This window comes from Rhineura floridana, chromosome 9 (genome assembly GCF_030035675.1).
Source record: "Rhineura floridana isolate rRhiFlo1 chromosome 9, rRhiFlo1.hap2, whole genome shotgun sequence".
Taxonomy (NCBI): Eukaryota; Metazoa; Chordata; class Lepidosauria; order Squamata; family Rhineuridae; genus Rhineura; species Rhineura floridana.
The window spans coordinates 95,899,136-95,922,737 of NC_084488.1; the positions used below are offsets into that span (position 1 = coordinate 95,899,136).

The following is a 23,602-nucleotide window of genomic DNA, read 5'->3' on the forward strand; positions in this document are numbered from 1 at the left end:
AGAGAAATGCACATGTTCTGGCTTAATTACGATAGGTGTAGCTTTTCTGTTATCCAACACTCTCTCTCTCTCTCTCTTTCTCCAGTAAATGTTTGTAGTGCCTGATGAGCTGTGAGCAATTGCTCTTCATCAGAGGCAATCACAAAATGAATGGATTAAAATATGGCCATTGTGGTGCCCTCCAGATGTTGGACTACAGCTTCCATCAACCCTCATCATTGTGGGGTTAATGGGAGTTGTAGTCCAACAAAATATGGAGGGCACCACATTAGCTTCCTCCGCAATAGGTCTTATCTCATTAATAAGACACAACCTCTGTGTTTTATAACTTTTTTTTTTTTTTTGCAAAAATTATATACTTTTATATAAACCTTTGGATATTTTAAAATGAGAAAATAATCCCTTTACACTTCTCCTGAATATTTATGGATATTCATGCCATAGCTTGCAATAGATGCAATTAGTGTTTTTTCGGTCAAAAAAATATGAGGTGTCGGTACTCAAACCTTGATAAAAGTGCTATGGGTGCCTGCACAAAATGGTTGCCGTGGGAAGCAAAACAAAGAGATGATGGTACGCTGTTCTGGTGAGTACTGTCACACACATACACACAAATGGACACAATTCTTCTCATGCAGAAGGTTCAATTTCTAGCATTTCCAGGTAGGAATGGGAGAGATTTGCAGTTTGAAATCCTGGAGAGCTGCTCCCAGTCATTGCAGACAACACTAAGATAGATTGTTATAGATTGATCAATGGTTGGACATGGTGTAAGGCAGATTCCTATTTTCCTAACACATGCATATGTAAGTTTTGATCCTTTTTTTTGTAAAGTTTGATAGTAGAAATAGGTTTATAATCTTTGAAGTTTTTTTTTAAAAAAAACACAGCCTTCACAAACCTGGTGCCCAGTTCATGGCTGGCTGGGACTGATGGGAGCTGTAGCTGAAAACATATGGAAAGCATCAGATTGGTGAAGGCTGATGTGGGATGTTTTTTAAAGGTGAAACTGTGTTTAAAAGCCCTGGAAGAATTGGCGCCTGATCTCTGGTCAGTTTCTGTGTGTGTGTGTGTTGCCCTTGTAGAACTCAGCATGGAGGAGGATAGACACCAAGTTAAAATTAGTTGGCTCCGTGTTCATTGGCTCTGGATCTACCTACTGTTGGTCCCTTTGTGTTTTAGCCTTCTAGTTCTAATGGGCACCAGCCATCGCTGCTCACTTCCACTCGGCCTATTGGGGCATGACCCAGACTTCCTTCAGACTGACAAGCAGCAGCAGCAGTAGCCTTGAATGTTGGGAAAAATGCTAATATGAATTTTTTTTGTTAGTTTACTAAACTGGATATCAAATATGATCTTATGTCTACTTGGGGATGGACTTTGCTTGTGGTGGTGCTAGGGATGGGGGAACCTATCAATCTCAGTTTCATTTTTCCAATCTTAAACTTAGTTCTTCACATTTCCACGTTTGTGGATTTTTTTTTAAAAAAAGTCCTCGTGAAAATTCATCAGCATTTTAGTGTGAGTATATCCTCCATGGCGCAGAGTGATAAGCGGTGGTAACGCAGCTGAAGCTCTGCTCACGGCCGGAGTTCAATTCCAATGGAAGAAGTCGAATCTCTGGTAAAAGGGGTCGAGGTCCACTCAGCTTTCCATCCATCCGTGGTCAGTAAAATGAGTACGGAACTGGCAATCCCACCCCATATATATGGTCTGCCTAGTAAATGTCGCAAGTGTGTGGGGACACCTTTACCTTTACCTTTATATATATATATATATATATATATATATATACACACACACACACACACACATACACAAACACACATGTTTGTTTACAATTTTGCCTAATATACACATTTTTCAAAGCAATTCCCCCTAATATAATGCATTCTGTATGTTACTTTAATCAATATATGCATTTTAATAAATACTTTAGTATATGAAGTTTTGTACACATTAATTGGCCGGAGACCTGCATTGCAAAATTCAGAGAAGTGTGAATTTTGAAAGATCACTGTGTTTTGGTTCTTATATTGTTTCAGAAATTGAGAATTGGCCATGCTGGCTGGGGCTGATGGGAGTTGTAGTTTAAAAAAGTAATTTTTCCAAGCTCTGGCTAAAAGCCAGTGTGTTTCTGTGAGTACGGTAAGGTCAGCATGAACTCTTCTCTATTGTATCAGATCCTTTTCCCACTTGATTTCTACTTTCTTTTTTTTTGTAAATTAAACTGCAGAAAGAAGCTGCAACAATGCAAATCTTTGAATGTGTATCTAGATGAGAGACTATTTTCTTCCGGCGTCTGATGTCTTTGCATAACTGTTTAGCCTATAACACCTTTTGTATCACAGGTAGTTGCTAAAATGCTGGGCTCCTTCTGGAAGGGTCAGTAGTAAGGTCCCTTCATAATGGTCACAGCCAGGCCTCCTTTTATGAGATTATAGAACAATCTGGCCTGGTTTGAATACTGCTTTTGGCTTCTCTATCACTGTCACCATTTGGCTGTCCTTTCTCACTGTCAGAGATATTGCTTGAATTGCTGCGTTCTGTGTCTATACATTTATCTCCTGCTGCCATCAAACTGCTTGATGCTGTAGATGAGATACTCTCATCAGGATTCACTGCTTCTTCTTCTGCAGTTATAGAATTCTCACTCTCCACAACATGGCTTTTTGAAGTTGTGGGATCGTATCAATAGAGAATACTAAAAAGGGGCTAGCATCCTTGATAAAAACCTTTATTTATGATTTAGGACTAGGTAACCTGAGCAGCCCCTTCATTTTCAGATTTTCTTGAATTTTTAAAACTACTATAGCCCTATTTATAATGATTCCCAGCTCCCATATGAGTCAACTGTGTGAATTGTTATGAGTAATCTCTGTGTATTATTATTACTACTACTACTACTACTACTACCACCACCATCACCCACCCTTTGCCAACAGATCCCTTAAATTGAAACCAGAAACGAACTAGCACCATTGCAGCTGTTTTAGAACAGGGGCTACATGAGTTCTAAGGGCAACCCTAGCCAGTAATCTGGCTGGTGCATTTTGGACCAGCTGAAGTTTCGGTGTCATCTTGGAGGGCAGCCCCATGTAGAGTGCATTGCAATAGTCCAATCCGGAACCAGTTATGGAAGTCATAACAAAATTTTCTCATTCCCATAATTTCCAAGTTGTTATATGGAAAAGAGACCTTTGGTCTTACTGTAAAATGATCTTCTACATGCATGTAAAGATCATCTCAGGTGGGCTTGAGCTTCACCTTGTGGATGAAGGCAGGATAGCGCTGTTTGAATTTTCAGAGTCTTCTAGCTTCTCCTTAGACTCGGGGAGCTGTTCCTCCATGACAAGCCAACTCAAATACATACATACAGTAGGACACAAGAACAGTGACAAAAATATGCAGTGTACAAACATAACACACCAACACTCTCTGCTGCTGACTGGGAAGAAACCCTTCAACCACAAGGTGGAGCTCAAGTCTGACCTGATATTATCTTACATGCACAGGAGAATTACAGTTCACCATGCAACCCCAACAAGTAACCTCTTCACCTGACCCATGGGTCTCATCTTAGCTCTACATTCTGTAACAATTTTATATTGAGTGCATTTCCCTTTTTCTACTAAACTCATTTGACAATTTAATATCAATGTGTGGGGCAAAAAGCATGAGGAAATATAAGAAAGATGGTAAAAGATTAGACTGTACATTTAGTGGAACAGAAGTTGAATCACCCTAATGTTTCCCTATAATGCATAAATTGGCCATATTCACATGTCATGACAAGCCATAAACCATGGTTTACCATGCAGAAACCATCACACCCACTTCACTCTTCCCTGCTAACACCGAGTAGAAACAAGCCACGATCCTGGACTTAGCATTGCATCTGAACCAGGGATCATAGTTTATTTTGCTATAAGCAAACCATGATGATAAATTTTCTTCTTCCTCTTCTTCCTCTTCTTCCTCTTCTTCTTCCTCTTCTTCCTCTTCTTCCTCTTCTTCTTCTTCTTCTTCTTCTTCCTCCTCCTCCTACTACTACATTTGTATACCGCAGTTTACAACAATTAAAAAGATTAAAAACAAATATAAAGGTAAAGGTGTCGCCGCACTTAAAGTGGGAGTCGTTTCCGACTCAGAGTGATGTCTTGCGATGTTTACTAGGCAGATCGTATATATGGAGTGGGATTGCCAGTTCCTTCCCTGGCCTTTCTTTACCCCCCCCCCCAGCGTATGCCGGGTACTCATTTTACCGACCACGGATGGATGGAAGGCTGAATGGACCTTGACCCCTTTTACCGGAGATTTGACTTCCTCCTTCCGTTGGAATCGAACTCCGGCCGTGAGCAGAGCTTCGGCTGCGTTACCACTGCTTGCCACTCTGCGCCACAGAGGGTCTACACACACAAATATACACATTTAAAAACACTTTAAAAAAACAATTTAAAAACACTTGCTAAAATGCCTGGGAGAACTTATGGTTTGTTTAAGAGAAACTTCGGTTGGTAGCTCTGCTACGTCCCTACCTGAGCAGAGAGGATCTTACATCAGTAGTACACGCTCTGGTAACCTCGCGATTGGACTACTGCAATGCGCTCTGCGTTGGGCTGCCTTTGAAGACCGTTCGGAAGCTGCAGCTGGTCCAAAATGCGGTGGCCAGATTAATAACGAGGACCAAGCGGTCGGAACACATAACACCTGTTCTGGCTCGCTTGCATTGGCTGCCAATATGCTTCCGGGCTAGATTCAAAGTGTTGGTTTTGACCTATAAAGCCCTATACGGCGCGGGACCACAATACCTGTCGGAACGCCTCTCCCGATACGAACCTGCCCGTACACTGCGCTCCACATCGAAGGCCCTCCTCCGAGTCCCGACTCATAGAGAGGCTCGGAGGGTGGTGACGAGAACTAGGGCCTTCTCAGTGGTGGCCCCTGAACTTTGGAACAGTCTCCCCGATGAGGTGCGTATGGCGCCGACGCTGTTGTCTTTTCGGCGCCAGCTTAAGACCTACCTCTTCTCTATGGTGTTTTTAACTTAAATTTTATACAGGAAATTATTATGAAATTTTGATCTTTGTATTTATATGTTTTGCAGTATTATCATGTAATTTTTATGAGATGTATTTGTATTTTTTGTTGTTCACCGCCCAGAGAGCTTTTGCTAGTCGGGCGGTCTAGAAATCCAATAAATAAATAAATAAAATAAAATAATTGAAGTTGGAACTAATAGAAATTCCTTTCACTCTGATTGACTCCAATCAGGAGGAAAAGATAAGGAAGCAAGTTAGAAGAATGGCTAACACACTCCTCTTTCATGCTGATTGGATCATAGGACACTGGAGACAGGGCCGGCTCCAGGAATGCCGGGGCCCTTGGGCATCAGCTTGCCCTGGGCCCTGGTGTGTGTGTGTGTGCGCACGCGCACATACACGCACACGCCCTCCCCACCTACCTGTCTGCTGTCTTTTACCATTGCCCTTAACGAAGATGGCGTCTGCAGTTTCCCTAAGGGGATGACGCCTCCACCGCCATCTTTGTTGATGGCACGCGTGCATGCTACAAACGCGCTTCTCTGCCATTGACTAAGATGGTGGCAGGGGCTTCAGTACCTTAGGGAAACCGCGGCCGCCATCTTCATTAAGGACAATGGTAAAAGACAGCAGACAGGTAGGTGGGGGGTGTAGGGGGGGCGCGGATCATGGAAGGGGAGTGGAGGGGTGGCTGAGGGGCCCCCTGTAGCTCCAGGGGCCGTCGGGCCAGTGCCCCACCTGGCTGCCCTTTAGAACCTGCTCTGACTGGAGACATAGGGACCCTGCTGAGACCTGGCTCCCAAAAAGGTAAGGGGTCTAAAAAAACCCTGAGACCCTGGACAGCTATACCCTTAGAAGGGCAGTATATATAGTAAATTTAATATTAAATAAATAAATAACAGGTGAATTTGCCTGAATGTTTAGTTTCTGCTAGCTAGCTCAACAGGGGAAAAACAATCTTGCTCTCTCCCTTCCATTTTAGTTGAATAATGTATTTTGATGATTTCATAAACAAGGGGGGAAATCATAGCCAAATGAACTGAGTTCTTCAATTTGTATGTGTTCCAGGTTATATGAGTCTAATTGTGAATTAAAGAACGGATTACGTAAGCTCCTGGGGTGCAGTTTACAAGAATAAAGGTGCAATATTATGACCCCTGGGAGGACATCCCAGACTGTACTGCAATATCAGAGACACAGCTCCAGCACTGGAAAGGGAGATCTGATGTCAGACTCACTCTCCCCATTGCTGCGGAAACCTCTGATGCCCTGGCTTAGTGGCTGTCAGAGTTTTGATGTTGGCAGGGCCCAGGAGGGGGCATGTTAGGGAGGACTGAGGCATGGCTTGGATCCTTTAGATCCAAAGTCATACCAGTCCCCTGAAATACCCCCATACCAGGAAGAGCTTTAGACCAGCTCAGGAGCTGGTGGACATCTTTCCTGCTAATTTCTCTTCCATTGTTCCCAATAAAAGGGAAACTGTTGAAAGAAAAGAAAAAAGACTAAATGGAGGAGTGCAAGAGAATTCCTCCTGCACCATTTCTGCCCTGCTTGTGCAAGCCCTTTAGATTTCCCCTGCCCCTCACCAGCCTTAGGATTGCACCCTAAATAACTATGCACCAACTTATATACCTATTTAAATCCACATTGAAATTTCAAGGCTTTGTCCAAACTGGCTTTTCACTTTCAGCAATTACACTGATTACAGTGTGACAGGCTAATTTAGGCCACATTCACACCATATATTTATTCCTCTATTCCTTACTTTCCCCAAAGAATCCTGGGAAGTGTAATTTGTGAAGGGTGCTGAGGGTCTCTTGACCCTTATTCCCCTGTAGTTGCCAGAGTGGTTTAATAGTCAGCGCCTCTTCTCAGAGAACTCTGGAATTGTAGCTCTGTGAGGGGAATAGGGGTCTCCTAACAACTCTCAACACCCTTCACAGTCTTTGGGGAAGGCCATGGCTGTTTTAAGTGGAATAACAGTGGAATAAATGTATGGTGTGAATGTGACAGTCTACACTCCATTCTGTGATCTATTAGCTTTTTATTCAACTGCCACAATCACATTTATGTCTGGGAATTCTTTTTGGTACCCACTGAGGGGCTAGATCACACATTGGCCAAACGGAGAAAACTGGAAGCTTTTGCATCCCTTTTCAACTAACCATAATTTGTTGTTACATGCGCAGCTGGAACTCTGGCTATTCTTAAGCAGGGCCGGTTCCCTTGGGCCCTGATGTGTGTGTGTGCGCTTTTGCGTTCGCGCATGCGCCCCCCCACCTACCTGTCTCCTGTCTTTTACCATTGCCATTAACCAAGATGGCAGCTGTGGTTTTCCTAAGGGGATGAAGCATTCGCCACCATCTTTGTTGATGGCGCATGTACATCTCTGCCATCAACTAAGATGGCAGCAGGGGCTTCAGTACTTTAGGGAAACCACGGCCACCATCTTCATTAAGGGCAATGCTAAAAGGCAGGAGACAGGTAGGTGGGGGCGTGGGGCCCCCGCGGATCACAGAAGGGGAGCAGAGGGGATGCTGAGTGGCTCCCTGTAGCTCCAGGGGCCCTTGGTCAGTGCCCCATCTGGCCGCCCTTTAGAACCAGCCCTGGTCTTAAGTATGGTTTTAGGGAAACAAGCTAGGATCTGTAACCAGTTTGAACTTGGCTTGTTTCCCTGTTCCAGGGGTGAGAAGCCACCATCCTTGTCCATTGGTCATGCTGACTGGTGCTGATAGAAGTTGGAGTTCAAAAAAGAAATAAAGAAAAAACCTGGAGGATGACAGTTTATCCACCTCTGCCGTAACCTAAACCATAGTTAAGACTAACTATAGTTTGTCCATGTTCACACATAATGACAAAGCACAGTTTGACAAAAACTCACTCCCAAGCTGAGAGCGGAGAGGAGAGAGAACCTCATGGGCCCAGAGGTCATTCACTATAGTTTTTGCTGCTAAACTATAGTTTAGCATGCTATCTGAATGCAGTCATTAAGTTCTTCATGTAAACAGATTCCAGGTATGATCAGGGTGTATGCTCAAGCAGCAGAATATCAGTCAGCTATTAAAGTGTATGTGTATGAGAATGAGAATGATAAGTAAGTAGGAAATATGTATATGTATAAATATTTCACACAAGTTGCGTGAACAGAGGTGTGTGAATGTAGGAGTGTTTGAGAGAGAGAAGTAGGATAGACACAGAATGTATTGCAGACAAAAGTACACATCCATGCATGTTTGTGAGTGGCCACTTATCTCTTCTGAAGTTCCAGAAAGGTAGTCATGTTTGTCTGTTTTAGCGAAAACAACTAAGAGTTCTGTGATTAATCCATTTATTGTGGCAGGAGCTGTCACTAGTCGGAACTTGCAATGTGTGAATTGCCAGATGTACCTGAGTACAAAAAGAGAAGAAGACAAATGTCATCTTACAATGAAAGGCCCAAAGGTCAAGCACTGCAAGAGATAGCTGTAGAGGTGTCATGGTACTACACAAATAAATGGCACAAATGAATGCAAAATCCAGTGACATGAACAAAATGCAGCCAGTGGGGGCTCCTAACTAAGTGGCAGCTGCAGATGATAAGCAGATGTAGCAAGAGCAACCTCTTCTGAAACGTGTCTTTTGGGGAAGTGAAACAATTTCTAATCATTTTTTAGGTTGTTCTTGCTCAAGAAATATGACACAATAGCGGGCAGTCGAAAACTCAGCAGAACAACTAGATTTATAAGCTCACAATCATTACAAAGAACAACTGAGAAGAAGAAACCAGTCGTCAGTGTACTGCAGTCTTTGCAGTGGCTTCCAGATTCTGGTTTAGCTCTTGTTGTGACTGCATACCTATGTGTGGGCTGCATCATTTTAGATTGAAGGTAGGGCCTCAAATGGTGGGATGCTTCTGTCCATTCTTGGCTGCTGAGGATAGAGCCCATCCTCTGAATGACTGCTCTTCTGAACCATCCAGACTCATTACACTCCCTGGATCAGAGAACATCCCCTTGCAAGAACACCCGATGTCAGGTGATTGACAGGTGGGTAGGCCTGTGTGTGTGAGTGTGAGAGTTTTGGATCCAGCACACTAACTGGATCTAGTTCTCTGTTCCTACTTTCAAGGAGATCCTTGCTATCAAAGGGACCATAGTGATGGATCCTTCTGGCAGCCAAACCTGCCAGAAAGCTCTGTGGTTCTATAAGAGGGTTTCTGAAACTTTTCATCAAGCTGAAAAAGAAATACTTAATTTTAAGTTTCATCCATAATTCTGTCTAATACAACTGGGTGTGTTTTGCTGATGATGCACATCCATGGAAGGGTAAGAGGACATACCCAGGCCTGGCACCAGGCCTGGCATGACCGGGCCTTTGAGCACCAGCCTGCCCCAGGCTTTCAGTGTCATACTCTCCAACACCCCTTCCCGACGCAGGTGGCATGGGGCTTAAGTAGGCCCACCCCACCGACCTCCTGCATCAGCATGCTGCGTGGGCATGCCTGCCATCACCCAAGATGGTGGTGGGGGTGTCAACCCCTTAGGGATGCCCCATCTTTGGTGAAGGCAGGCATGCACATGCAGTGAGTATGGCATGTGCACGCAATGCGCTGACACAGGAGGTAGGTGGGACAGGTGGGCTTATTTAAGCCCACGCCACCTGTATCGGGGGGATGTTGCCTGGGAGGTCCCACTCTGCGATCTGTGGCAGGTTGCTGGATCCTGCAATCTGATGCTGGTGCAGTTGCAAAGTGAGATCTCCACACTCCCAGCCTAAGGAGGGATCCTTCAGGGGTCCTTGGCCAGGGCCTGACCTGGCCACCAGGCCTGGACACACCAGTCAGGAGACTTTATTGTCTCAAAACAAGAACGGACTCCACTCAGATACAACTAAGTCCACTGCCACCTACTGACTAAGCTATATAATGACACTATCCACACATCTCCTCTCTCCACATACGTTTGCTTTGTTTTGTTTAAAGAAGCAATAAGATTAACAAGGAGTGCTGAAACACTTCTTAGTTCAGGTACTTAGTCACTCATCTCTAAATCTCGAAAGCTTTCGAATAACTCAGACGGAGCAAGTGACAACTGGATTACTAACATAGCTGGCAGGTATTTTTTGTCTGTTCAAAGTCTTCTTCTCTATAATAACTTGCGGCAAAACATTCTTCAGGCCAATCAGATCTTTATAGTTAATAAGTGCTCGCTTCAGCAAAACAAAAATGCCTTTCCATGCCAGGGAAAGAGAAGGAGTGATAGAATACATGCTGGAGATGGTAGTTACAAAACAGCAAGTGCGGAGAAATAATAAATCAGGGGTGCACAAGACAGGATCTCTACCCTGATAATGTAACAACTTTTAGCATTTTTTTTCCAGGCAGCGTTTCGCCATCAGATCATAGTCACTCATTGTTGCAGCTATGGCTATCTGCTGACACATGGTCCAGTAAATTGTTAACCAACAATTTTTGTAGAACACAAATGTTCCTACTTTTGTGCAAGGAATTTGCAGGAACACACTGGTGGGTGAGTATGGTATTGCAGCGGCAATACAGAAACTGTATGATTGATTTTTTTTTAACTTAAATTTCTCAGCTGCCTTTCAGGGCACAGCTAGAAGGCACAGAAACTGGTTAGGGCAGGGATGAGGAACCTTTTTTATTCTGAGGGTCACATTCCCCTGTGGGCAACCTCCTAGGGAGTTGCATGCCAGTGGTAGGTGGGGCCAGAGCCAAGAGAGGGCAGAGCAATAGAAGTAACTCTTATTTATTTATTTATTTATTTATTTATTTATTTATTTATTTATTTATTTATTTATCGCCCATCTGGCTGGTTGTCCAGTCACTCTGGGCGACGTACAGAATAAAAACATACAAATACATTAAAACATTAAAATCTCAACAGTAGTAATAAACCTAACCCACCCCAAAAGCCTGTCTGAAGAGCCAGGACTTCAAGGCCCGGCGGAAGCTCATCATAGCGGGGGCATGACGGAGATCGTTTGGGAGGGAATTCCACAGAGTAGGAGCCACAATAGAAAAAGCCTTCTCCCTAGTCCTCACCAGTCTAGCTGTTTTAACTGGTGGGATAGAGAGGAGGCTTACAAAAATATAATACAGTAAGACATTTACAGTCTTGTAATGTCCCCAAGGTGCTCATGTTAATTCAGTTAGCTTCATAGCCTGTTAGGCTTGAGCCATTGGTTGGTGACGGGGCCAAGGAACACACCAGAGCCAGGAGGACAAGGCTTCAGATCAAACAGGAAATATTTTACAGGCTTTCCTGTCCAGGCAGGTTTACTGCAGAATGTAAGTGACGGGTAGTGCAGCGTAGTGACGGGTAGCGGGAGGTATGGTGATGGGAGAAGGACATGCCAGGTAAGGGGAACTCGGGCCAGACAATTAGTGGCTGTGCCCTGTTCCGGTCCTTCTCACACCCACAGGGTTGCTGGATGTCCTCTCAGCCAGCTCTCGGATCTCCAAGTGCTGCTTTTAAATGCCAGATTGGTACATAATAAAACCTCCCTTGTCCATGATTTAATTGTGGAGGAGGGGGCCGGTCTGGCATGTATAACCGAGACATGGGTGGGTGAGCAGGGAGGAGTTGCTTTCTCCCAGCTCTGCCCACCTGGGTATATGGTTCAGCACTATGGTAGATCCGAGGGCCGGGGAGGTGGGGTTGCTATGGTCTATAGGAGTTCTCTCTCTCTCATCAAGCACCCTGTCCATGTGACTACTGGTCTGGAGTGTCTCCACCTTGTCTTGGGCCATAGGGACAGACTGGGAATTCTGTTGGTGTACCGTCCACCCTGCTGCCCAACAGCCTCCCTAGCTGAGCTGACAGAACTGGTCTCGGAGGCACTGTTGAGATCCCCTAGACTATTGGTACTGGTGGATCTCAATATCCATGCCGAGACTACTTTATCAGGGGCGGCTCAGGACTTCATGGCCTCCATGACAACCATGGGACTGTCCCAATTTGTTATTGGCCCAACACATGTGTCGGGACATACTCTTGATCTGATTTTTGCCACTGGACATGGAGAGGGTGATCTGGAGCTGGGGAATTTTTCATCTATTCCTTTGTCATGGACAGATCACCGCTTGCTGAAGTTTAGACTTGCAGCGGCCTTTCCCCTCTGCAAGGGTGGGGGACCCATTAAGCTGGTCCGCCCCCGGAGACTAATGAATCCTGAGGGTTTTCAAAAGGCTCTGGGGATTTTTCCAGCTGAGAAGACTGGCGCTCCTGTCGAGGCCCTGGTTGAACTGTGGAACACGGAAATGACCCAGGCCGTTGACACGATCGCTCTTGCGTGCCCCCTCCTATGTAGAGCTCATACAGCTCCGTGGTATACCCCGGAGCTGAGAGTGATGAAACAAGAGAGGAGGAGGCTTGAGTGCAGATGGAGACGAACTCCTGGCGAATACAATCTTGCACTGGTGAGGGCCTGTACTAAGCGGTACTCAGAAGCGGTGAGAGCAGCAAAGAAGCAATATTTTGCTGCTACTATCAAGTCATCTCTCTGCCGCCCAGCAGAGCTTTTTAAAGTTGTCCGAGGGCTATTACATTCTGGCCCTCGGGACATTATAGAGTCATCGGAAGCTCGCTGTAATGAGTTTGCCAGGCACTTTCAGGACAAGATTTTATGTATCCGCCAGGACTTAGACTCCAATATTATAGCAGCTGAACCTAATGAGGTATCCAGAACACAGTCTTGTACTCATTTATTGGATGAGTTTCAATCGGTGCAGCTTGAGGAAGTCGACAAGGTGCTTGGACTGGTGCGTGCGACCACTTCTGCTCTGGATCCTTGCCTCTCTTGGCTGGTAAAAGCTAGCAGGGATGGAACAGCCGGCTGGGCCAGGGAAGTGATAAATGCCTCTTTACGAGAGGGAGTGGTCCCCAGCTGCCTGAAAGAGGCGGCTGTTAGACCACTTCTAAAGAAGTCTTCCTTGGACCCAGAAAACCTAAATAACTATAGGCCGGTAGCGAATGTTCCATTCCTGGGCAAGGTCTTAGAGCGGGTGGTTGCTAACCAGCTCCAGACACTCTTGGATGAAACCGATTATCTAGATCCATTTCAATCCGGTTTCAGGCCCAGTTTTGGTACTGAGACAGCCTTGGTCGCCCTGTATGATGACCTGTGTCGGGAGAGGGAAGGGGGGAGTGTAACCCTGTTGATTCTCCTTGATCTCTCAGCTGCTTTTGATACCATCGATCATGGTATCCTTCTGGAGCGACTTATCGAGTTGGGAGTGGGAGTTACTGCCTGGCAGTGGCTCCGCTCCTACTTGGTCGGTCGGCTCCAGAAGGTAGTGCTTGGGGAGCATTGCTCGACACCCTGGGTTCTCCAGTATGGGGTCCCACAGGGGTCAGTTCTGTCCCCCATGCTCTTTAATATCTATATGAAGCCGCTGGGGGCGGTCATCAGGAGTTTTGGAGTGCGTAGTCATCAGTATGCTGATGACACACAGCTCTACTTCTCCTTTTCATCTTCTTCAGGTGAGGCTGTCAATGTACTGAACCATTGCCTAGCCGCAATAATGGACTGGATGAGAGCTAATAAATTGAAACTCAATCCAGACAAGACTGAGATGCTGTTAGTGAGCGGTCTCTCTGATCAGATGGTGGATATTCAACCTGTTCTGGATGGGGTTACACTCCCCCTGAAGGAGCAGGTTCGTAGTCTGGGAGTTCTTCTAGATCCTTCATTGTCACTTGAGGCCCAGGTAGCCTCGGTGGCACGAAGTGCGTTCTATCAACTTCGGTTGGTAGCTCAGCTACGTCCCTATCTGGACAGCGATGACCTTGCTTCAGTTATCCATGCTCTGGTGACCTCAAGATTGGACTACTGCAATGCGCTTTACGTGGGGCTACCTTTGAAGACGGTTCGGAAACTGCAGCTCGTGCAAAACGCTGCGGCCCGATTGTTGACTAGGACCAAATGATCCAAACATATAACACCTGTTCTGGCCCGTTTGCACTGGCTACCTATATGTTTCTGGGCCAGATTCAAAGTGTTGGTTTTGACCTATAAAGCCTTACACGGCGCAGGCCCGCAATACCTGATGGAATGCCTCTCCCGATATGAAACTACCCGTACACTGCGTGCAACATCGAAGGCCCTCCTCCGGGTACCGACTCATAAAGAGGCCCGGAGGATGACGACAAGATCTAGGGCCTTCTCAGTGGTGGACCCCGAACTATGGAATAGTCTCCCTGACGAGGTGCGCCTGGCGCCAACTTTGCTCTCTTTTCGGCGCCAGGTTAAAACGTACCTCTTTTCCCAGGCATTTTAATATTTTAATATTTTAATATTCGTAGTATATTTATTACATCTTAGTATACTAGAACAATTATGTAATATGTTTTTAGTCCTTGAATTTTGTTATGTGTGTGGTATTGATATGTGATTTTATTATATTGTATTTTAAATTTATGCTGTTCACCGCCCAGAGAGCCATTGGCTGTGGGCGGTATAAAAATTGAATAAAATAATACAATAATAATAATAAAAGTACTGGGGAGATATTTACTGCTAGGATGATATTCAATAATGTGCAGTACTGATTGCTTACCACATGGGGATGCTGCATAGAAAGTCAGAGTCCCCTGTTTCTAGCTGTGGAAGCTCCTGACAATACTAATGATGGCCCTAACACTAAGTCTGTATATATTAACAGACCAATATTTGCAGTGGTTGCCCACCATGCCTTGACATCTGAGTCATGATTAATATTTCTAGGTAACCCCAACTGAGAGTGGGGGTTCACATATCAAATACTGGTTTCCTCACAGAAGACTCTGGTAAAGTCCTGAGTGCACATGGATCTTACATTTGTGAACTCAAGGTGACTCATTCCATAGTGTCCAGATGGTAATGGTGACACCCCAAATTCACATTGCTCATGGCTAAATCAATATGCAAGAAAGGAGTGAATCAATCTAGTGGAATGCCAGAGGCTCATTGGTCCCAAGAAACATTGTCTACATTCAGTGTAGACTTTCCTGGAAAGAGGGAAACTCCCCTAGTAGTTTATGCTGAGCATGTACATCATTGCATTGCTCTTTGGATAATGGAATGATCATATAAACTGCATGTGCAACATATGCTGCTAAACTTCATGACCTCCTAGATATTTGCCATTCTTTTCTTTTCAAATAACTTACAGCTTAAAAAAAAAGTCTTAACCATTGCAATCATCCGTGAGGTTAAACTTTGGCTAGCCCCCAAAATGGAGAAGGATTTTCATTCTATAGTGGATTGAAAACAGAAAATAATTCCTCCTGGAATTGCCCAGGAATGGAACTTTTCAGCATTATGCAAATACAGGGCTCATCCAGACGACTGTATAATGTGTTACATGATCGCTTTGTGTATTCATTATTTTTCGGTCGTCCATATGACCCCGCGTGCTTTTGCGCATTTTCGTGCGGTTAAATCCGCTTTGGCATTACCGCAAGAAATGCGATTTGCTTTTTTAAACCGGTAATCATCCGCTGCGACATTAGGGGCTCGGATGCAATACCACGGTTTATAGAGATGTAGGCAGTCCATGGGCAGACCTTGGGCGTGTCCCAGTACCCCTTCCGTCATTACCATCCAATAATGGATTTTCACTTGTGCGCATGTGCGCGAATGTGCTTGGAAAAGCCGGGAAACTGAACCAATCAGAGCCATGTACTTCCCAGATGTGGAAATGTGCATTTCTGCATTTGCGCACAAGCAGGTACTGCAGTGCACTGGGGAAGGTTTGGGATAGGAAGCGCTGCGATGTAGCAAGCTCAGCTCAGCGGGAGGTGGCAGTGGCTACATTTCCCCCCCTTCTGGCAACATTTTTAACAAGCCAGGGCTTGGGGGAGGGGAATCTCCACCGCACCCCCTCCCACCCCCTCCCACCCAGCCCCCAGCAGCCTTTCCTAGCTAAGGAACCCCGTGAGGCTGCTGGATCCCTTGATTCTTAGGTGCTGGTGGTGGTGGTGCGAGTCCAGGGCCTCCCCTCCCCCCTTTTGTACACACACACACACACACACACACATTTCCCTCTCCTCCCACCACTGCCGTTTCTGCCGGGCCTGGGGCTGATCCTTCCCTCCGGAACCTATTGCTCGCGCTTGGACCTTTGCGCTTGGACGCAAGAGTGCAAAATTTGAATTTACGAGCCAGTGAGCGGGCGCAAGGCAAGGGCAGAGGCAGGAGCTGCTGCAGATATCGCCTCTTTCTCCTCCTCCTCCTCCTCCTCCTCCATGTCCCCTCCCTTTCCAGAGTTTTGGAGGGTCCCCATTAGAAATTGGTGCTGTTAGAAGGGGGTTGCACCCCATTAACATGACACGTCCTTACTTGCTTGCAGTTCCATGAGAAATAAGTGGAATTGCCAGGCATGTTTACCCCCAGTAAAATACATACATTCAGTTTAGTGCAACATCGCAAATGAAAGCAATAATACAGTGCAATTATTGTCAGATAAGTGGTTTGCAGGTCTCTTTTATCAGAGGGAACACTTCAAAGCAGAGAAAGGGGAACGGATGTGTCCAGCGCGTGTGTGTGTGTGTGCAAAAGGGGGGAGGGGAGACCCTGGACTAGGCACCACCACCATGAGCCCCCAAGAATTGAGGGATCCAGCAGCCGCGCGGGGTTTCTTAGCTAGGAAGGGCTTTGGGGGGCTGGGTGGGATGGGGTGCGAGGCGGGGAGGCGGAGATTCCCCTCCCCAAGCCCTGGCTTGTTAACAGTGTTGCCAGAAGGGGGGAAATGTAGCCACCGCCACCTCCTGCCACGCTGAGCTTGCTACATCACGGTGCTTCCTATCCTAAATCTTCCCCAGTGCAGCTGCTGTGAGGTAGCCTCCTCCACCACCACCCCGCAGGAGCCGAGAAAGCTTGGCATGGCTCGGGCGCTGCTCGGGCTCCTGCTGTTCCTGGGCTCCAGGGTGGCACAGGACCCTGTCCAGGCGCCCGTTGGGCTCTGGCTGCCCTCAACTGCACAAGGCAGAAATGTAATACCTGTAAGTGGAGCTGTAAAAGAGCCAAAAACTCAGTGAACTCCATTACAGCCACTATTACCAAATCAACAGGAACTTCAAACTTTTGCGCTCTTACGTTCAAACGTTTTTTGCTACAGCGTCTCGGGCACCAACAACCATAGAGACTGGTGGTCTACCTCCCTAGACATGACACGCAGTTCTGGAGAAATAGGTAGAATTGCCAGCCGTGTGTATCTCCAGAATGTTTACTATGCATAAAGGCAAACACACATACATTCGTTTTTGCATAATATCGCAAATACAAGCAAAAATAATAATACAGCAATTATTGGCATATAAGCACCTGGAGACACCCCCCCCCGCTGGTCCTGCTCCAGAGTGGTGAGCGGCAAGGAACTCCATTACAGCCACAGTAAATTCAAACTTTCGCGCTCTTATTGCGCTTCGTTGCAAAGGGGGAGAGGAGCATACGTCATATTTTGTGGCCCAATTGGCTGATAGGGGAGAGTGTTATGGGCAGAGCTGGGAAAAAGCGAGAAGTACGGGTCCTCCTGCTGTATGTGTGGGCACAAAAAAAGCGGGTTTTTTTAATCGAGAAAGAGCGGACAAACAGGCAAAGTGAGGACTGTCAGATGACAAACCAGATATGGAAAACATGGATTATCCCACTCCGTTTGGATGAGCCCACAGACTGCACCTCTAACAACAGCAAATACCTTTGTTTATTTAATGAGTCTTTAAAAACAGCTTTCAAGAGCCAGTTGCTGATAAAATGTAAGATAGTGAAAGTATCCATTAGGCAAATAACTATCTGAGATTTTTTATTCAGGACTACTGAATGACCCAGTTCACATGCTGAAAATGAGTATTCACACTCTCATTTACCATGGCAAAGTCCATCCCCCCTCCCACATTCACATGTGAACCTGCAAAGTAGAGTTGAGATCTTTATGATTGGACCTATCTGTTCCTGTGGCTAACTGCAATAAATGGTACAAATCAGTAATGCAAGAGGGTCATTTCAGTACCATGTAAGGCAGGAATGGGGAACCAGTGGGCCTCTGGATGTTGGTCATGCAGGATGAGGTTGATGGGAGTTGGAATCCAACAATATACAGAGGCCCACTGGTTCTTCATCTGATGTATGGATATTGTATGCCATGGCTGCCATGCATATTACCTGAAATGCCTGGAAATGAGCCCTGTGCAGGTAGGCCTCTGTATGTGGTGGAGGATCACAAATAGCCAAGAGGGGAAAGGGATAACAGATTAAGATGGTCTGCCCCCAGAGACTAATGGAATCCAATGGATTCCTGAATGCCCTGGGGGAGTTCCCAGTAGATAGAGCAGGTGACCCTGTTGAAGCCCTTGTCATGCTGTGGAACAGCGAGGTGCATCGGGCTCTTGACATGGTTGACCCCGAGCGCCCTCTCCGGCATGGTGGAGCCCAGTTTGCACCTTGGTACACCAGTGAGTAAGGGCAATGAAACTGCCTGGACGACGGCTAGAGTGCAAGTGGCAAAAGACGTGCTGTGAGGCTGATCAGGCATGAGTAAAACATGATAACCATGCCTACTGTGTGGTAGTGAGGGCAGCGAAGAAGGCCCACTTCTCTGCCTCCATTGCATCCTCAAGCAGCTGTCCGGTGGAGCTTTTCCGTATTGTTGACATGAACTCCAGGAAATAGAGTTTTAGACCCTTTGGAAGCCCACTGTGAATTGTTTGCAAGGCACTTGGAGGGTAAAATTGCTCGCTTCTGTTGCAGTCTTGATGCCCCATCCATTTACTGTACTACCCAATGAGGTGTCCAGTGCAAAGTCTGCTGCAACTTCTTGGGAATTGTTTCAGTTGATGCGGCCTGATGACATAGACAAGGCACTTGCGATGATGCGGCCAGCAACGTGTCCTCTTGACCCTTGCCCTTCTTGGCTTATTAAAGCTTGCTGAGGGGATTTGACTGAGTGGATGCAGGGTGTGGTCAACGCATCATTGCGGGAGGGAGTGGTTCCAGCCACCCTGATAGAGGCAGTGATCCCACTGCTTTTGAAAAAGCCCATCCTGGACCCATTGGTCTGTGAGAATTACCGCCCGGTTGCAAATACCCCTTTCTTAGGAAAGGTGATGCAGAGGGCTGTGGCGCAGCAATTGCAAATACTCTTGGATGAAACAGATTATCTTGACCCATTCCAGTCTGGGTTCAGGCCTGGTTATGGGACTGAACCGGCCTTGGTTGTCCTGATGGATGACCTTTATCGGGAGAAGGACAGAGGGAGTGCGACCCTGTTATTCTTACTTGATCTCTCGGCAGCTTGAGATGGGTATTGGAGGCACTGTTTTAGAGTGGTTCTGATCCTATCTCCGAGGTCGTTTTCACAGAACAGCATTGGGTGAATGTCTTTCGGCCCCCTGGCAGCTGTGCTGTGGGGTGCCACAGGGTACCATCTTGTCCCCCATGCTGTTTAACATCTATATGAAGCCCTTGGGAGGGGTCATCAGGAGATATGGGGTGAGGTGTCAGCAGTATGCTGATGACACCCAGCTCTATTTCTCTGTAACATCTGAATTGGGAGAGGCCCTGCAAGCCCTGGACCACTGTGTGGACTTGGTGGTGGGCTGGATGAGGACCAATATACTAAGTCTGAATCCTAGCAAGATAGAGACACTGTGGGTTGGTGGTTCCCGAGTTCGGATAATTGGTCAGTTGCCTGCTTTGGATAGGATCATACTCCCTCTGAAAGAGCAGGTCCGTAGTCTGGGGGTGCTCCTGGATCCATCTTTGTCTCTAGAGGCCCAGATGACCTCATTGGCTAGGAGTGCCTTTTACCAGCTTTGGCTGGTAAGACAGCTGCAGCCATTTCTGGACCGGGATAGCCTGACCACTGTTGTCCACACACTGGTAACCTCTAGGCTGGATAACTGTAATGCGCTCTATGTGGGGCTGCCCTTGAGGTTGGTCCGGAAGCTGCAGCTGGTGCAAAATGCAGCAATGAGACTGCTCACTGGGTCAGGGTTTTGCCAGCATGTCACCCCACTGTTGAAAGAATTGCACTGGCTGCCCATTTGCTACCAGGCCAAGTATACAAAGCCCTATACAGCTTGGGACCAGGATACCTGAAATATCGTCTTATCCCTTATATACCCAGTTGATCACTGCACTCTGCAGGTGAGGGCTCCTGCAGATACCATCTTATCAGGAAGTCCGTTCCGCACAACATAGGAAATGGACCTTTAGTGTGGCGGCACCTACCCTGTGGAATTCCCTCCCCTTAAATATTAAACCTACAGCTATACGGCCCTAAACTCGCCCGATCTCGTCTGATCTCAGAAGCTAAGCAGGGTCAGACCTGGTTAGTACTTGGATGGGAGACCGCCTGGGAATACCAGGTGCAGTAGGCTTAGAGGAAGGCAATGGTAAACCACCTCTGAATACCTCTTACCATGAAAACCCTATGAATATATCCAAAAAAGATTCATAGGGTTGCCATAAGTCATAATAGACTTGAAGGCATATAACAACAACAAAATATTAGACAGGCACCATCTCTGTTATCTTTTTGGCACCTATTGAAGACCTTCCTTTTTCAACAAACCCTTTAAGTTGAGACCTTATCCCACTCTGTGTCTGTGTTGGAATTGCTTTTTAATATGTTTTTAAACCTTTTTTTAAAAAAAAAATATGTTTTTAACCTTTTTTAAAAAGATGTCTTGAAAGCTTTAAAAAAAATGTTTTTAAAGATGTTTTGTTTTAATGTATTTTAAGGTCTGTTTTCGTGATGTTTTAAAGTGTTTTTGGTGCTTTTGTTTGCTGCCCTGCGCTCCTACTGGGAGGAAGGGTGGGATATAAATCAAATAATAAACAAACAAACAAATAATAAAAAAGTGTGGACCCTAGTGTGTCACAGGGTGGTGTGACTCCACCTTTACAGCTGAGTGGTGTGTATAGCATTTAGCACACGGTAAAGAGTCTCTAAGGTTGTTTTACCACTTTCCTAGCTCTCTGCTCAGCCCATGACCTTGTTCAATCCACTTTGTAAGTGCAATAAGCTGGATTCAATCTGATCCAGCAGTGCCATACAAAATGTTCCTTCCTCAACTGAGAGGAGACTAAAAATTGCTTCTTTATTGTAGGCTCTGCCCTAATGACGCATCCAGTCATTTTCAACCATTGTGAAGATAATGGCTATGATCCAGAAGAGTCAAGTCTACTGTGCAAGAGATCTGCCTGCGAATTCATCATTTTCTACATAAGCAGCAAATCCACTAGGCATGAGAAGAGCTGCATAGAAAATTTACACGCTACACAAAAACAGAGTGAAACTGTGTCTAGAATCCATGGGTTAAAAAGTGGGGTGGAGAAAGGTTCATTGTAGAAGTGGCTGGTGGAGGAAAGATGAAGAATATAAGGAGAGCCCTGCTGGATGAGGACGAAGGCTCTCTAGTCTAGCATTGTATTCTTTCAGTGGCCAACCAGATGGCTATGGGAAGGCCACAAGCATGTCATTTCCCTTGGCAACTGACATTCAGAGGCATACTGCCATCACAACTAGTGGCCATTGATAATCTTATCTTCTAAGAAGTTGGTCTAACTCCAGTTGAAAGCCTTCCACACTGCCATAACTACAGCTTGCGGCAGCAGATTCCATAGTTTAGCTGTGCACTGTGTGGACAAATATTTCCTTTTGTCTCTCCTAAATTGTTTCTGGCATTTCTCCCTCCCAACCACTTCAAGTTGCTTCTTCCCAAACTGCTTTTCTTTAGAAGATTCCAGTGGAGGTTGTGGCATGCATTTGTAAGAGAGCAGGGACTATATAGGCGATAGGTGCCCTCCATAGCCTGTTGGACTTCAGCCCAAGTGAGCATGGCTGAATGGCCAGGGATGATGGGAGTTGTAGTCCAGCAACATCTGATATAGACTGGTTACTTCTGATATAGACAGCTCACTGGTATGCATATGCTCAGGGCCTACTGAGGCTCTTAATTGCTGAATTCATGTCATAAAATTATGGACACAGTGCTGTAAAACACTTAGAGCAATCTCCCACCTGACTTTTCCAGTGGGCTGAATGTTCACACCTGAAGCTTAGGAGCTTGCTTTATTCCAATAAATGAGTATGGTGGTGTAAGTTTAGGATTGACTCTTGGCCAATTTATTAAACATAATCACTTTTCAAAAGAGCCACAGTGCAGTCTCTTCCATGTTTATTTATTAAGAAAATGTCTTAATTGCTTTGCATTCAGAGAATCTCAAAGCCATGTACAAAAACTAAAAATCAAATACAACAGAACAGTGGTTCCCAACCTGGGGGCCGGGACCCCCAGGGGGGCTGCGAAGTAATCCAGAGGGGGCTGTGAACAGTAAAGAAATGAATTATTTATTAATTTTTTTAAAACGAGAGGGGAGGCCTTTTGCTGAAGCACCAGAGCGTCTTTCAGGAGCACTAAGGGCAGGCATCTGCCTATAAAATACATGGCAGATGCCAAAGGAGGCTGAGGGTGGAGCTACCAGGAAGAAGAGGGGATTACTATCACTGATTCCCGTCTCCTTGCACTGCCGCTACTGGCAACACCCTTACTTAGAATGAGAGGAGAGGGCTTTTTGTGAAGCAAAAAGAAGCAAGCCTGCATAGAAAGGCTGCTTTGCCCCTTCCTTCCTGGCAGCCAGTCTGCCTCCCTGAGGGGAGGGGGTCACATTTTTTTTCCAGCTTATAAAGGGGGTCCCGTGCTCATAAAGGTTGGGAACCACTGCAATAGAACATAATTTTAAAACATTGTACAAAGTAAAGTTTCAGTACCATACAAAAGAATAACAAAACCATGTACAAAAATACCAGTCATATACCATACCCCATTCCCCCCACGACATCATTAAATCGGTTGCTGATTCCTGACCAATAGCCATTCACTTCCATCAATGGAGAGTGAGCAAGATGGTGACTTAAGGATGCTTTTCATAGCTTTTAAGTACATATGAAACATTTTATCTCCACTTGATTATGACTTTACTGGGTGGGTCTTGGGCAAACCACTAGTCCCTGTCTCAGTTCCTCAGCTGTACAATGTTGTGGGGGTGGGGAGAGAGCTCTCTCTCTGGGTTTTTTTGACTATGCATTTAGGCATTAAGAAAAGCAGTACAGATTAAAGGGATCTTCTTTAAACAAAAGACCTAAGAATGATCTAAGGACAGCTCATTGAAACAAAGGAGAACGGCATTTGCAGTTGCTGGCAGCTGAGCTGGTCACTCAAAGAAGGAGCACTTCTGTAGTGCAGTTCTTTGGCAATCCTCTTCCTGGGCCATTCCATCTCTTAATCTCCACCTTTATTCTTCAAGTTCAAAACATGAAATAATAATCTTATCAAAGAATAGAGGAAAGGGTTCAGAGAAGCAAAACAAATATGTATTGGGTGTTATATTGAAATGCTTTGGCATCGCTGGTTAGACCGAAGGGATATTAGCTATTTCCCAATACAGATTTATCCACATATACTGCTTACTGTGCAGTATGAGGAACTGGGGCAGCTGAGTTAGCAGCAGGAATTTATTTCCCTGCCCATTCTGTCTTTTGGAGGAAAAAAAAAAGCTAAAACCACTGCCAATTG

At 45.7% G+C, this 23,602-nt stretch overlaps 1 long non-coding RNA gene and 1 pseudogene across 1 annotated transcript in view; both read left to right on the forward strand.

Annotated features, from left to right (window-relative positions):
• Positions 1-22,737, forward strand: part of LOC133364275 (uncharacterized) — a 31,769-nt gene extending 9,032 nt beyond the window's left edge. Inside the window, exons 4-6 of the long non-coding RNA XR_009757901.1 lie at positions 8,696-9,067; positions 10,401-10,549; positions 21,134-22,737. This is a non-coding gene — a long non-coding RNA (uncharacterized LOC133364275). The remainder of the gene's footprint in view (positions 1-8,695; positions 9,068-10,400; positions 10,550-21,133) is intronic.
• LOC133364616 (5S ribosomal RNA) lies at positions 20,283-20,401 on the forward strand (annotated as a pseudogene).
• Positions 22,738-23,602: the final 865 nt, after the last annotated feature.